Source organism: Podarcis erhardii (genome assembly GCF_964252035.2).
Source record: "Podarcis erhardii genome assembly, chromosome: 2".
Lineage (NCBI taxonomy): Eukaryota > Metazoa > Chordata > Lepidosauria > Squamata > Lacertidae > Podarcis > Podarcis erhardii.
Genome location: NC_138498.1, coordinates 31,020,490 through 31,034,164, shown reverse-complemented (window position 1 = coordinate 31,034,164; position 13,675 = coordinate 31,020,490). Strand labels below are relative to the sequence as shown.

Sequence of the window (13,675 nt, the reverse complement as noted above, 5' to 3'; positions counted from 1 at the left end):
TGACAAGTGGTGGGCAGGTGGCTGGCACTACCCACCTGCCAAAACAACTCACTAGGGGTGGTGAAAACCCAGGATACGGCCCCTAACCTGGAAAGGTGCCCCATTCCTGTTTTACACTAGAGGGTGGGGTGGATGGAAGGAAGGAAGGCACTTATCACCAGATGAGAAGTCTAAACTGACCCTGATAGGCTTTCTCCAAGATCCTACATTCTCATTATCCTGCTGATGCACCAAGCAATCCTGGCCCACAAGCCCCTTTAGATCACAGTCCTGGGATTCTGCCTGGTTCTCAGCCAAGTGTGGAGCAGACACTAAACCATCAGCAAGTTTGCAAGTGCCTTACAGGCATCTGATTCTGAGAATGGTTAGGTCAGCAGCACAAAGGATTTGCTGAAGCTCTTGGAGGACTTGGAGAAGGTGTGCAAGCGTTTCACCGCAGACAAAATAGGTACCATAAGCCACATAAGCAGAGAGACACGACCAAGTTTACTTCTCCATGGTGACCAGTTTGGTTCAAAACATTCAACCTAAAGGTTCTTGGATCAGGGTGGTGGTGATAATATAGACACCCTATCAACAGTCACATGGGCTACTGCTGAGATCATCATCATATGACTATGCCAGCCAAGCCAAGCAAGCCAGGAATTTTGCCCTCCTGCAGCAACTTCATTTCACTTAAGAAATCAAAAGATTCAAGCTCAACAATGGTGTCCATCTGCAGACCCTTGCTTCCCTACAGCTCTTCTAATCTCTCCTAATCTCAACCCTTTGTCTCCTTTCTATCCCGCCAGGACTAGCCAACATGGCACCCTCCAGATGTTTTGGACTATAACTCCAATCACCCCTGGCTATTGGCATGAGGTTTGCATATTTTCTCCCCACCACCCCTGCTCCCCTAATTATGCTGCTTCCACATTGTGCTGGATAGAGATGTTTTAAGCAGACCTTCCCAAACCCCAACAGCAAATGTTGCTCCAATTACAATGTCTTTCATTGGCTGTTTAGTACAATGATAATATTACTGGCTTGACCAGCAGGAATACAACTGTGGGAAGCGCACTGCGAAGCTATAGAGTGTCACCTTGTGGCCAGGCTTGAGCATAGCAATTTTTAAAAATTAAATTTAAAAAACTGTAAACCAAGGGTCACCAACCTGGCAGCCATGGGTGCTAAGGTGCTCACAAAGACTTTCTCTGGTGCCCCATGGCAGGTGCCCCAGATGCAAAGCTTCAGTTTTTGTTAAAATTACACCCCTAGAAAGAAAGTTATGGAGCAAAATGTGGAGGTACCTTCTAAGCAATTTCTATGAAATGAGAGTGAGTGTGATGTGGCCGCCTTGTATATTTTTCCTGGCACTGTTCCACACAGCAACAGAGTGTCTTCAAGACTGTGTGATCTTCACCATCAGGCACAGAAGGAAGTAGCTCACTTCCCATGTTAAGTATGTGTTGGATAGGGGTGGCTGTTTCTCTAATTTTGTCTTATGCCTTGGTCCTCATGGCAGCCATTTTTAATCATGCCCTCCCCCCAATAGCCATTGTTTTGTAACTGGTGCCCCCAGTACTGTCTCAAAATTCAAAGAGCTCCTTCCCAAAATGTCCGCTGGTCCAAAAGGTTGGAGACCCCTGCTGCAAACTTTTGAAGACGTTTTTCTAACATCCAACAGTATTCACCTTTGGGGCATGAATCCTTCTTATAAGTCAGTGCCTTGGAAAAAAGCAAAAGATGGAAAGGGTTTCTTCCAGCGAGGAATACAAGAGGTCTTTCATGAAGGTAAGCTGTAACCCTAGAAGTAACACTGAAATGGGCCGGACTAGTTACACAGTTCAAAATGCCAGGGTTGGTGATCACAGTTCCAGATTGATAATCAGCAGCAACAATCAAGGAGCACAGTCCTTCCTGGCCCAGTCTCAAGGCTTGTCCCCAACCTAGAACAGTTGGATTCAGATAACAAGGAGCCATGTGCACCATGGCACCATTGGAAGCAACATGGGGTGGTCTCCCTGGGCAGCTAGAGGCACCTGGTGGCAAAGGTTTAAGCATGTCCTTGGCTCCTGATCATCTGAATCGACCATTCATCTGTACCAGGCATAAGCAAACTCGGCTCTCCAGATGTTTTGGGATTACAACTCCCATGATCCCTAGCTAACAGGACCAGTGGTCAGGGATGATGGGAATTGTAGTCTCAAAACATCTGGAGGGCCAAGTTTGCCTGATCTATACATTAAAAAGCAATTCACCAGTCAAGCAAAATATATAGTTTTACCTGTGGCCTCTCATTGTGGGTCTCTTATTCCTAATGGTTTATCATTCTGTGGCACACTCTGCATCCAAGTCTTGATACCAAATGAGAGCTTGCTGGTTCAGTTTTGGGGAACCAGTGGATCTGGCCAGGAGCGTAGCAGTTAGACTGTAGCATGAATCTGGCAAAGCTTCTGGAACCTTCTTCACCAGTCACATGTCTCAGACTCAGGCCCATATTGCAGACTCAGGTCCATGTACATATACGTCTATTTCCTGGTCCTTTTCCCTTCAGGCAGTTTCACAATGCAAGTAGGAAAGATTTGGCCTTCACTGAACAGAGTTCCTTCAGCTCAAGGTGGACTTCCGTGCCAGTATTTCCAACTACACAAACAACCTGTCCCTGAGACTTCCTTGGATCAGTGCTGAATTCCAGCCGCTAGGCAAGTTCTTTGAACTTTTGCCTATATAAGGTCAGCCAAAGGTAAAGGCCTTTATCCAAGCACAAAGATCTTCCTTGATGCTTAATCTCTGAACAAGCACTAAAAAAATAATCATCATCCGTTATCAAATGCTCTTTTGCATACGAAGGCAGATGTTCTCCCGCAAGAGGACATCTTCATCAGGATAACGTTATCAGGATTCCTTCCCTCTGGTATCAGACAACATGGGGACAAAAGAAGCCCATTGGCTTGGTAGGTTAATAATAGGAGGGTGGGGATGAAGATACATTTGCCTGATAAGGATAATTGCGCCACTTCAAGGCCCATCTAGTCTAGCATCCTGTACTCCAAGGGGCCAACCAGATGCTTATGGGAAGTCCACAAGCAGCACATGAGCACAATAGCTCTAAAATGGCATCCAGAGACATGTCACCTCTGACCCTAGAGCTAATGTAGCCGGCAGGACTAGTAGCCAGGGCCACTGATGGCATTATCCTCCATGACATGTGGTTCTCGCCCAGCTGTTAGTGACTGGGGCACTGCAGGTGGGTACCAGCGAGAAAGGATCAGGAAGAAGGCTGAGCCCAGGTAGCCCGACATTGCCACACATGGAGTCCAACTCTCACCTGGATTCTGGGCTTAAGCTGCTGCAGCACAATCCTGTTCTGAGCAAGGCTAGTAAGCTCACTCTAAATCCCCTGCCCTCTGTATGGGACACTGTGGATCTTTGCTGTTTGTTCTATGGGATTTGATAGCCCATGCGGGTGGCGCTGTGGGTTAAACCACAGAACCTAGGGCTTGCCTATCGGAAGGTTGGCGGTTTGAATCCCCATGATGGGTTGAGCTCCCGTTGCTCTGTCCCTGCTCCTGCCAACCTAGCAGTTCGAAAGCACAAAGTGCAAGTAGATAAATAGGTACCGCTCCGGTGGGAAGGTAAATGGCGTTTCCGTGTGCTGCTCTGGTTCTCCGGAAGCGGTTTAGTCATGCTTGCCACATGACCCGGAAGCTGTACGCCGGCTCCCTCGGCCAATAAAGCGAGATGAGCGCCGCAACCCCAGAGTCGGCCCCGACTGGACCTAATGGTCATGGGTCCCTTTACCTTTACCTTACTCCATTCATTACAGACCCTCCAAGTGTTCCTATTTTTCAGGGACAGTCCCAGATTTACAAAAGCCATCCTGGTTTCTGATTTGATCCTGGAGTGTCCTGCTTTCCCTTAGGACATCCCTATTTTCATCAGAGAAATGTTGGAAAGTATGGAGTTATGTGACCCCTGAGCCAAAGAGATAAGTAACTTTGCAACCCTTAGAAGACATCTGAAGGCAGCCATGTATAGGGAAGTTTTTTAATGTTTAATATTTTATTATGCTTTTTTATTAGTTGGAAGCCGCCCAAAGTGGCTGAAGCAACCCAGGCAAATGGGTGGGGTGTTGTTGCTGTTGTGTTGCTGTTTAAAAGGTCATCCCTATTTTCATCGAACAAATGTTGGAGGATATGAACCTTATGTTCAGTTTGTTATCTCTACTTGTGCACTTGGGTTGCTGAGCATCTTCAGAGGGAATCAAAAGACCTGAGTGACTTTGCTCACTTTAAATCCATGTTTTTCCTCCTCCTCTCCTGCTTTCTAGCAGGCCAAGCAACATTATGACACCACACCCTCATTCTGGCGCTTTATTGCACTGGTTTTCTGCAATGGTTTTTTGATACGTTAGTGGTGGATTAGTTTTGTGCTATTAATTTGTTATGCGATGCTTCTCCAATGCTACCATATTATTGCTGTCTGGCTATAAGTGCCACAAAAGCAGGAGAAATCAACAGCAACAGCAACGGAGAACATTTATGATATGAAAATTATGGGATTTCATGAGGAAGTTACAAGGCATGCACTGAATGGAAACGAAGCAGGTGCAAACAGTGTTGAAAGCAACATCCTGTGTGGCCAGCCTCATAGCATCATGAGCAAAAATCATCATGAGTGAGCAACAAAAGGGATGACTGGAAGTTCCCCTCTGACAATTCCCAGTTTATTCTCTACCTTTGAGGAGCAACTTAGGTTGCCCTCTCCTCGTCCACCACCACTCCCTCCTGACTTTCCACTTTTCTACCTGTACATAAAGCTGTCTGCTGCGATCCGCTTGCCTGATTCTCCCTGCAACCCACCTCCCTCAATCCTTCCCTCTTTTCCTCCAGTGCCTTTTGATGAGATTACTAGGCTGCTGACCCCTTCTAACCCTCCTGCACACCCACTGACCTATTTCCTATCTGCTCCTAGCACTACAGCCACAGTCACAACCTGTCCTTCTCCTCTGGTTTCTTTCCTGCTGTGTTCTAGCATCCTGCAGCTCTCGCAGCTCCCTTGACCCATCCTCACCCTTTAAGCAACTGCTGATCTCATTCCTTTGCTGCCAAGCTCTCTCCTGCTCCTCTGACTTTCTCTCTTTCACCTCTGCTCTTGACCCCTCTCTGATCTGGCTCCCATCCTGTGGACTTCACTCAAGCTGCTCAGAACATAAACCCAAAGGTCCCTGCTCTGTCCTTGTCCTCCCTGATCTCCCCCTTGCTTTGAATACAGTTGACCCTCCATGGTCCTCTGAAGTTGAAGGGGTGTGTGTGTGTTGCGGTGGACACCCCTAGAAGGAGTTGCCAAAGTCTGTTGTTATTTTCCTTGCTTCTTTAGTTGGTTATGTTGCCTCTTTTTGTATTACAATTTGAATTCCCTGGAACAGGAAATAAAATAAACAATAAAAAATACAGTTGAAAACCATACAGCGTCCAGCACAGCGCACTGCTGTGCAATTGCTACAACAGGCAAAAAACATCAACCCATGAGCAGTTTTCAAGTGGTTCATTGCAAGAGAGGGAAGAGTTTAGGAACCACTGTGCTACAGAGCCATAACTCTGTGCGTGCTTGCTTTGGTTTGCAACAAGCCAAATGGAATGGGTGTATAAGACAGGGAAAAGATGGGAGACTTTCCCTGATGAAACTGGACCTGTGTGTTACTAGATGGCCATTCAAGAGGAGAGGGGCAAATCAAAGAAGCAGAAGTGATTGCAGGGCCAGCACACCTCGTGCTACCCATAAATACCTAGGGTGCAGGGAGTTCTCTCAGGTGTCAAATTTCTTTCTCCACCCTTTTTGTGAGTGATGACCAATATGCATACTAGACACCCACAAGCTCAGCATCAACTGTGCTGATCAAACATACATGAAGAATCATCAAGAGCCAAAAGGTGGAGGAGAAAGAGCAGGACTATCACTGTGTAAAAGTAGCAACCACAGCTCCAAACCAGAAGCAAGATGAGGCAGCAGCTGTACAGGCCGGAGATTCTGAAGGTGTCGGTGGGCATCAGAGTGAGATACAAACAGATCAGACCAATGGGCTCACCTGGCACCATCATTATATATCTTTAGGCACCCATAGCCACCGACTCCATGGGGCCTGAGGGGGCCCGAGCCCCCTCAAAAATTCGTTTGGGGGGGCTCCGCCCCCCCAATAATTTAAGAAAATTATTAGTTATATTATGCTTTGTAAAATCACAAAATTATGTTGGTATTTTTTATTTTCCTTGTTTGACGAGTTAAAACAAAGCCACTCCCGATCTAGAGAGGGGGTGGGGTTGCGGGCTCTCGACCCATCAACAATCTCGCGGGGCTGGCGTCAGCCCCGCGAGAAGCGGGGATTCCCCCTAGCTCATTAATATTCACCGCCCACGGCGGCAGCCAATCGGCTGCCGCAAAGGGCGGGCCCTCACAGGTTCACTTAAGGTCGGGGCAGCCCGGGGCTCGCCCCTTTCGTTCCCCCAGCAGCAGCGGTTTGGAGGTCTTGGGCCCCCCCCCCAATATTTTTTATAAGTCGGTATGGGCCCCCGCCCCCCCAATATTTTTTATAAGTCGGTGCCCCTGTAGGCACCAGACAAAAACCTTCCTCTATAACCAGGCCTTTGGTCTAACTACCTGTGGCCTTTTAGAAGTGGGAGATGGTTTTAAAGTACAGGCAACTGCTATTTTGCGCATGTTCAAAGAATGTGCAACTGTGAATGCACAGGGGCTCATTTTTGCATCCAGAAGAGGGCAGGGCAGGGTGGAACAGGATTTAACGGGGCAGGGTGGGGTTACATGCACTCCACCAACACACACAATGACCTGGAACATAACTCCCACAGAAAACAGGGGTTTGCCTGTATTCCCCCCCCCTTTGCTTTTAATGTATCTAAGTGGGGGTTTGTTTGTTTGTTCATTTATTCATTTGTTTGTTTGAAGTTGCTTTGGGTTGCCCTGGGCAAGATAAAGTGACTAACAAAATTAATAAGTAAAATAAATGAATACTCAGCTGGTGACTGCAGCTCCCATTCATGCCAACAGAGCTTATTCAGGAGAAATTCCTGGTGGGTTGTGACCCATATTAATAAGCATGAGGGTGGGTGAGTGCAGATGCCTTTTGGACTTTCTGCATTGAGACCTCCAGGATAAAAACATCATCTTTTATTAGGTACTTCCTGATTTGTCTTTACTCTCACCTGGGAAGCCAAAGCATGGAAGAATCCCAAGAGAAGCATGAGAGAGAGAGAGAGAGAGAGAGAGAGAGAGAGAGAGAGAGCGCGCATTTGTTGAGGTAGGCATAGACAAGCTTTTGACACACAGAACCTTTTAACAGGCAAGCCCTACATAGGTTTGCACGCTTCTGTGCCAACAGTCAAGGTGTTTGTGCCTTTATGTTATGAATCCAGGATGGCTCTGTTTTATGCTGATCAGGAGTGATCTAAGCGATAGGATGCATTGCTTGATTCTTTTATTACCTTGTTGTGTTTGATGTTGAGTCAAGCAAATGCTTGTTCTCTGTTTAAGAAACAAAGACTCTGCCCTGCCCATTCTGCTCTGGTACAGAGGCCACCAGGTATCATTTTGATGCTAAGTGCAAGGAATAACTCAGAATAAATTTGCCGTCCAGGCTCTCTTATTGCAAGTATTGATTAGAGTTGCAAATACACATTCTAGGAGCCATTCTCAAGACCATTTAACGTGGAATAATTAACACAGTGCTATTTGCTTGCCTAATGCTGACTGCACTGCCACTTTTCCAACAGAACATTATATTCCCTTGCTATGTGGGTATTTTATTTCAGCAGTCTCAAGAAGACCCATGCATATTCAACCCTGTAACTGTGAGTGATGTAGACAAGCCCTTGCAGTTCCAGTTTTATCTAATCTAATCAATCTACAGTATCTATCTATCATCTATCTATCTATCATCTATCTTTCACATTATATCCCACCTTTCTTTGCAGGAGCTTAAGGTGGCAAACATTTTTCTACTCTGCCGCCATATTTGGATGTCCAAAGCCACTTGGAATCTACTGCAAAGGGAAGGAATGGTGAAATACAGTTTGCAAGGAGCCACCTACATTTCTGAGGCTGTAATCTGACAGTAGACACGCTTCCCTGGGAGTAAGCCTCAGTGAACTTAGTGGGGCTTCTTATCAAAGAGGGCATAGATAGGATTTGCCCTGTCTGTTATGGTAATGTAGGCAGAGGCTGAGCCAGTGTTAGTAGCAGGCAAAGAAATAACGTATCTCGAAGATGCTGAGAAAGCCAAACCCGTAATGTGGATGGTTTAAAATCTGAACAGCTGTGCCTAATAAAGGACCGATCAGCGAAAGGCACTTAGGGGAGAGGAGAGGAAGCTCCTACACAATTCATTCTGGCATGTCTTGGTTTCTGACATTTGACAGTGCTTGGGCTGCACTGATACCAGTACAGTGATATCTTGGGTTAAGAACTTAATTCATTCTGGAGGTCCGTTCTTAACCTGAAACTGTTCTTAATCTGAAGCACCACTTTAGCTAATGGGGCCTCCCGCAGCCACCGCACAATTTCTGTTCTCATCCTGAAGCAAAGTTCTTAACCCGAGGTACTATTTCTAGGTTAGCGGAGTCTGTAACCTGAAGCGTCTGTAACCCGAGGTACCACTGTATCTGCTGCATAACTGATAGGACAATGATTGCAAATCTCCTTGATGGGATCCGAAACCACCATGGAGCTGGTGGCAGCACATGGTGTGTAACTTGTTTTAAAGGTGGGTAAGCCAAGGCGTTTCTGTGTGCTACTCTGGTTCGCCAGAAGTGGCTTAGTCATGCTGGCCACATGACCCGGAAGCTGTACGCCGGCTCCCTCGGCCAATAAAGCGAGAAGAGCTCCGCAACCCCAGAGTCGTTTGCGACTGGACCTAACGCTCAGATGTCCCTTTACCTTTACCTTTAAGCCAAGGTGGTGCCTTATATTTGTTGCTGGACTCCCAACTCCAGTGTGGCTGATGGTTATAGAATCATACAATTTTTGAGCTGGAAGGGGTCCCAAGGGCCATCTAGTCCAACCCCCTTCAATGCAGGGATTGCAGGTAAAGATCAGGGAGGGTGGGAGCTGTAGTTCAGCCACATCTAGAGGGCACCTCATGGGGCTGCCCCTGTTTAAGAGAGTCAGTGCAGCAAATGTTACAGCAGACAGGAAATGAGATCTAAGAAAAGGGGCTGAAGGGAATGGGAAACCTGACCATTTGTGGCACAGGGAAAGTGGCTTTTAACTCCCAGCCCTTATCCTTCCAGCACAGCCAGTGGGGAGATGCACAGATGGTCCCATAAAGCTGATCCTGCTCGTTTTCCTTCCCACAACCGGAAAGACTGGCAAAGCAGGCAAGAAAGCAAGCAACTAAGGAGGGAACTCAAAACCCACCGAGCGAGCGGAGGGGAACGCGAGGCGAGGCACCAAGGTCGATTGCAGGGGGCCTCTGGGGAGCCGCATGACATAATTCCCTTAAAATATTAATCCCCATTTTCACTGCGAGGTGAGTCAGCAGCAGTGATAAAACCCCAGAGAAGTCATAAAAAGCAAGAGCAATTGATAAAGCCGAGAGTCGACATAATAAAACTCTGCCACGCTGAAGGTCAGGTCGCGCCTGTCTCAGTCAGGGCTATGAGCCGGCAGATGGATGGTTTGCTTGCTCCACAGCCCTCAGGGCCACAGAAGAGAGGCATCTGAGAAGGCTGTGCAGCTCCGCAAAACCCGCAGCGAGGGGGTTTTCAGCCTGCAACATGCCCCAATGAAACTTGCACATCCAAAAGTTTCCTGAGGATGAAAGCCTGGCATTTCTAGTTGAATTATTTGGCCAAGGAAAGTGATCCAAGTGAAGCAAACACACTTCTTCCTATGTAGCTGAAAACTGTCTCTGCGTGACAGAGCTCTGCAGTGGGGGATGACAACTAGACCTCATTCACCCCTGTTAGAATTCCTGATCTATGAATGCAGTCATGGGATTGTTGTCTATCACATGACAGTGTATGTTTTGACTCCACAGAGTGGGAAGTGACGGAGACAGGATGTTTGTGTTACTGTGTTCCATGAAATGGGACTATTGTCCTTTATTCTCTTTCTCTTTGCTGTCTGATGCTAGAGAGAGAGGGAGCCATGTTGCAGTGCTCCGCGTGTGTTTATATGTAAATAAAGTAGATTAGCAAAAATGCTGAGTTGCTGAGGTCTGTCATGCAAGGTGCACAAACTCTGCAGATCCCTAAGTGTGCCAGTGTCGGTTGGCATCGGTCGCTGTGATGTTCGGGCTGAAGAAAGCTTTTAAAGCTCCCGAATGAAAGACCAGGAGGGAGAGAACATGCCAGTTGGGCATGTGTCTCTGCCAGGGTCCCACTCAAGTGTAGGCTGAACTCCTGACAACCCCTACACAATATCCCACGATTCTTCTATATCCGTCACCGAATGTGTAAACTGACTCCATTGAAAAGCCTCAAGCCAGAGATCATGTATGAAGATGCAAAAGGATTCAGTCTGTCATTCTCACATGCAAGTTATCACATGATGTTAAAGCCATCTAGTGACAACCCTGCTGTGTGAATGATGCCCTGGAAATGGCTCATTGCTGGGATACTGCAAGGAGAATCTCTAGGCCACTGGGTTATATTATTGGTTGCTGCTGCCACTGACATGACGGCTTTGTATGCAGTTGTGGGTATCTACACGGAGGTCAGTTTTCAAACATCACAGCTCCTGCATGGAGCACCACCATGTGGAAGAGTTTTGCAGCGGCTGGTACATGGATGTGCTGAGAGGGTGGAAACATCAGAAGCAAATCAGGGCAGGGGGCACCTGAATAAGTGGTCCTCAAGGCAGGATTCCATGGGCTACAGGAAGGCCCAGTACAGCAAAACACTGTAACAAATTTACATTGTGCAACAACAGCAAGCCAGCACAAAGTGATGGGTAGATAACTTGGCAAAATAAGAGCTGAAAGACAGTGCAATGGCAAAAGGCACAGCCAGTGAGATACCCCTTACAATGTGATACAAGAGAGACCTGCTTCTCTTTCTGCCCTGCACATCTCTCCTGCAGGTGACTCTACTCACAGGAGCACATGGGGTAGAGACAGGCATTATGCCAAGGAGGTGAGGCAATGAAGCTAAGCAGATCTCACTGCAGGGGACCATATGTAGGCTGCTCAGAGCTCCTGTAAGGAAGGACAAGTCCAACAAATAAATAGTGCATTTCCTTTATTCTAGATGTCCATACCTTGCCCTATCCTGAGGATCTGGGCTGCTAATGGGCATGTACATTAGAAGCGGCTAAGCCAAAGGGCTTCCCCCTAATCCTCTCTCTAGCAGCCTGCAGAATCTTGGGGAGGTTCAGGGAGTGCAGCTGGTTGTTCTGATGAACTTTGTGTTTGAGGTTCTAAATCTTGGATCTCTTCACAGGTATACACATCCCTGACATATAACGCCACTCCTCCTCCTTTCTTGTCTGGTCTGTTTCTCTGTATCCCTCCATTATTACATTCCAGTCGTGGGACTTATCCCACCAGGTTTCAGTGATGCCTATTATGTCATATTTAGTTTGCTGTACCAAGAGCTCAAGCTCATCTTGTTTATTTCCCATGCTTTGCGCATTAGTATACAGTCATTGAAGTCCATTAATCATTTCCCCGTGTCTCTTATTTAAGGATTTTTTCCTCCCACCACTAGGTCTGCGTGCTGTTTGCTCCATTTGGTCTATGACATTTGGATGATTATCTTCAGCAGTTGATAGACTCCTACCTTCAGGAGCACTGTCTCCCTCCCCCACATTAGTCAGTTTAAAGCCCTCCTGATGAGGTTTCTGAGATTTTTGGCAAAAACATTCCTCCCAACCGTTGTGAGGTGCAGCCCATCGCTTGCCAGAAGTCCATCTTCAAGAAACTGCAGTCCGTGATCTAAGAATCCAAACTGTTCCTGTTTACACCATTTGCGAAGCCAGCTGTTCACTTCCACTATTTTTCCCTCTCTCCCTGAACGTCGTTCAACTGGGAGGAGAGATGAGATGACAATTTGTGCATTTAATTGCTTCAATTTCCTGCCCAGAGCCTCGTAGTCTCTTTTGATCTTCTGGAGGCTGTTGCTTGCAATGTCATTGGTTCCCACATGAACCAAGAGGAAGGGGTATTTGTCAGTGGGTTTTATGATTCCTTGCAGTCGTTCAGTTATATCTTGGATCTTAGCCCCGGGGAGACAGCACACTTCCCGAGACATCTTGTCAGGCCCACAGAAAACTGCTTCTGTTCCCCTCAGTAGGGAATCCCCTGTCACCACTACATGCCTCCTCTTAGGTTTGGTCGGGGTTCTTCCGTGAGCTGTCCGTTCCAAGGACGCCTGCACATTCCCTGAGGACTGACTTTGCTGCTCGTCTTCATATACCTGATCGACTGTAATGAGGGAGACATCCTCAAATGGAGTCTGCTCTTCGTCTTCCATGCTAGGGGAGAGGACCTCAAAGTGATTGTATATTTCTAAACAATCAGAGCGAACCCTGGGCCTCCTACTTCTTTGAGTCACGTTTCTCCATATATCTGGCTCCTGTGTTGGTGAACTAGCCTCCTTCTCAGAGGAGTCCCCTGTCTCCTCCTTGGTGGAGACGGTGTGCTCTGTTGCTTCCAAGAAGAGCTCCAGCTCTCTAATTCTTTGGAGCGTAGCTACACGTTCCTCCAGTTGCTGGACTTTGTCTTCTAAGAGGGCAATCAACATGCAATTGCTGCAGGTAAAGCTGCCTATAACCTTTGGCAAGATGGCAAACATTGCACAGGAACCGCAGGCGACTGCAGCTGTTCCCTCACCCTCCATCTTGAGAACATGTCGTTGGGGGTGGCTACAGCGGTCCTCCATCATAAAAAGCGTGAAGACAGGACAAATAACTCCCCCCCCAAAAAAAAACCTAGGTCCCCCCAACAAACGTTTGAAACTAGCTCCCCTAAATCTAAAAGATGGATCAAACACAGGGAGAGCAGCTAATCAGCCACAAAGAAACACACACACCAGAAAACCCTTTTTGCTCCTTCTTCAGCTGCTGCCCTGCAAGCTCTGATAAGCTCCTCCCACAGCTAATCACCTGCCTCAACAGAAACCCTGCCCCCTTTGACCCTTGCACAGGGAGAGCAGCTAATCAGCCACAAAGAAATACACACACCAGAAAACCCTTTTTGCTCCTTCTTCAGCTGCTGTCTGCAAAGTCTCCAGGCTGCTGCTGTTGCACAGCTGTGCGGTGTTAAGTCTCTTCCCTCCTCTTTGCCTTGTCACTCCAAGTTTTTGCCCACTCTTCCTCCAGCAGCTCCCCTTCCACCAACGCGGCAACAGCTGTGGGTAATGCGCTCCTTGCAGGCTGGATCTGCCGCCACTCTGGATCCTGCCGCCTGAAGCAGCCACCTCACCTTGCCTGATGGGCGGACTGGCCCTGTTGAACAGCCTGTTCAACCCAGTAAAGGGGTGGTGCAAGCAGGACACCATTGCTTACAGGACACCAGTAAAGGGTGTGTTACTCCCAGCTACCAGGAGGCATTGAGGAGGAGCAGATGGGCTCTGCCGATGTGGCCACATTGCACTCAGCTGCCTTGTCCTTCCACCTCTCAGTGACCAGCAGCATGAGGACACCAAGTGACTGTCCTTGCCTGTGCCATTCTGCCATGCAC

General features: G+C 47.6%; 1 long non-coding RNA gene across 1 annotated transcript in view; it reads left to right on the top strand.

The window, feature by feature from the left end:
• Window positions 1-13,675, top strand: part of LOC309335166 — a 722,355-nt gene that overhangs the window by 451,403 nt on the left and 257,277 nt on the right. The gene's annotated exons all lie outside the window — the stretch shown is intronic.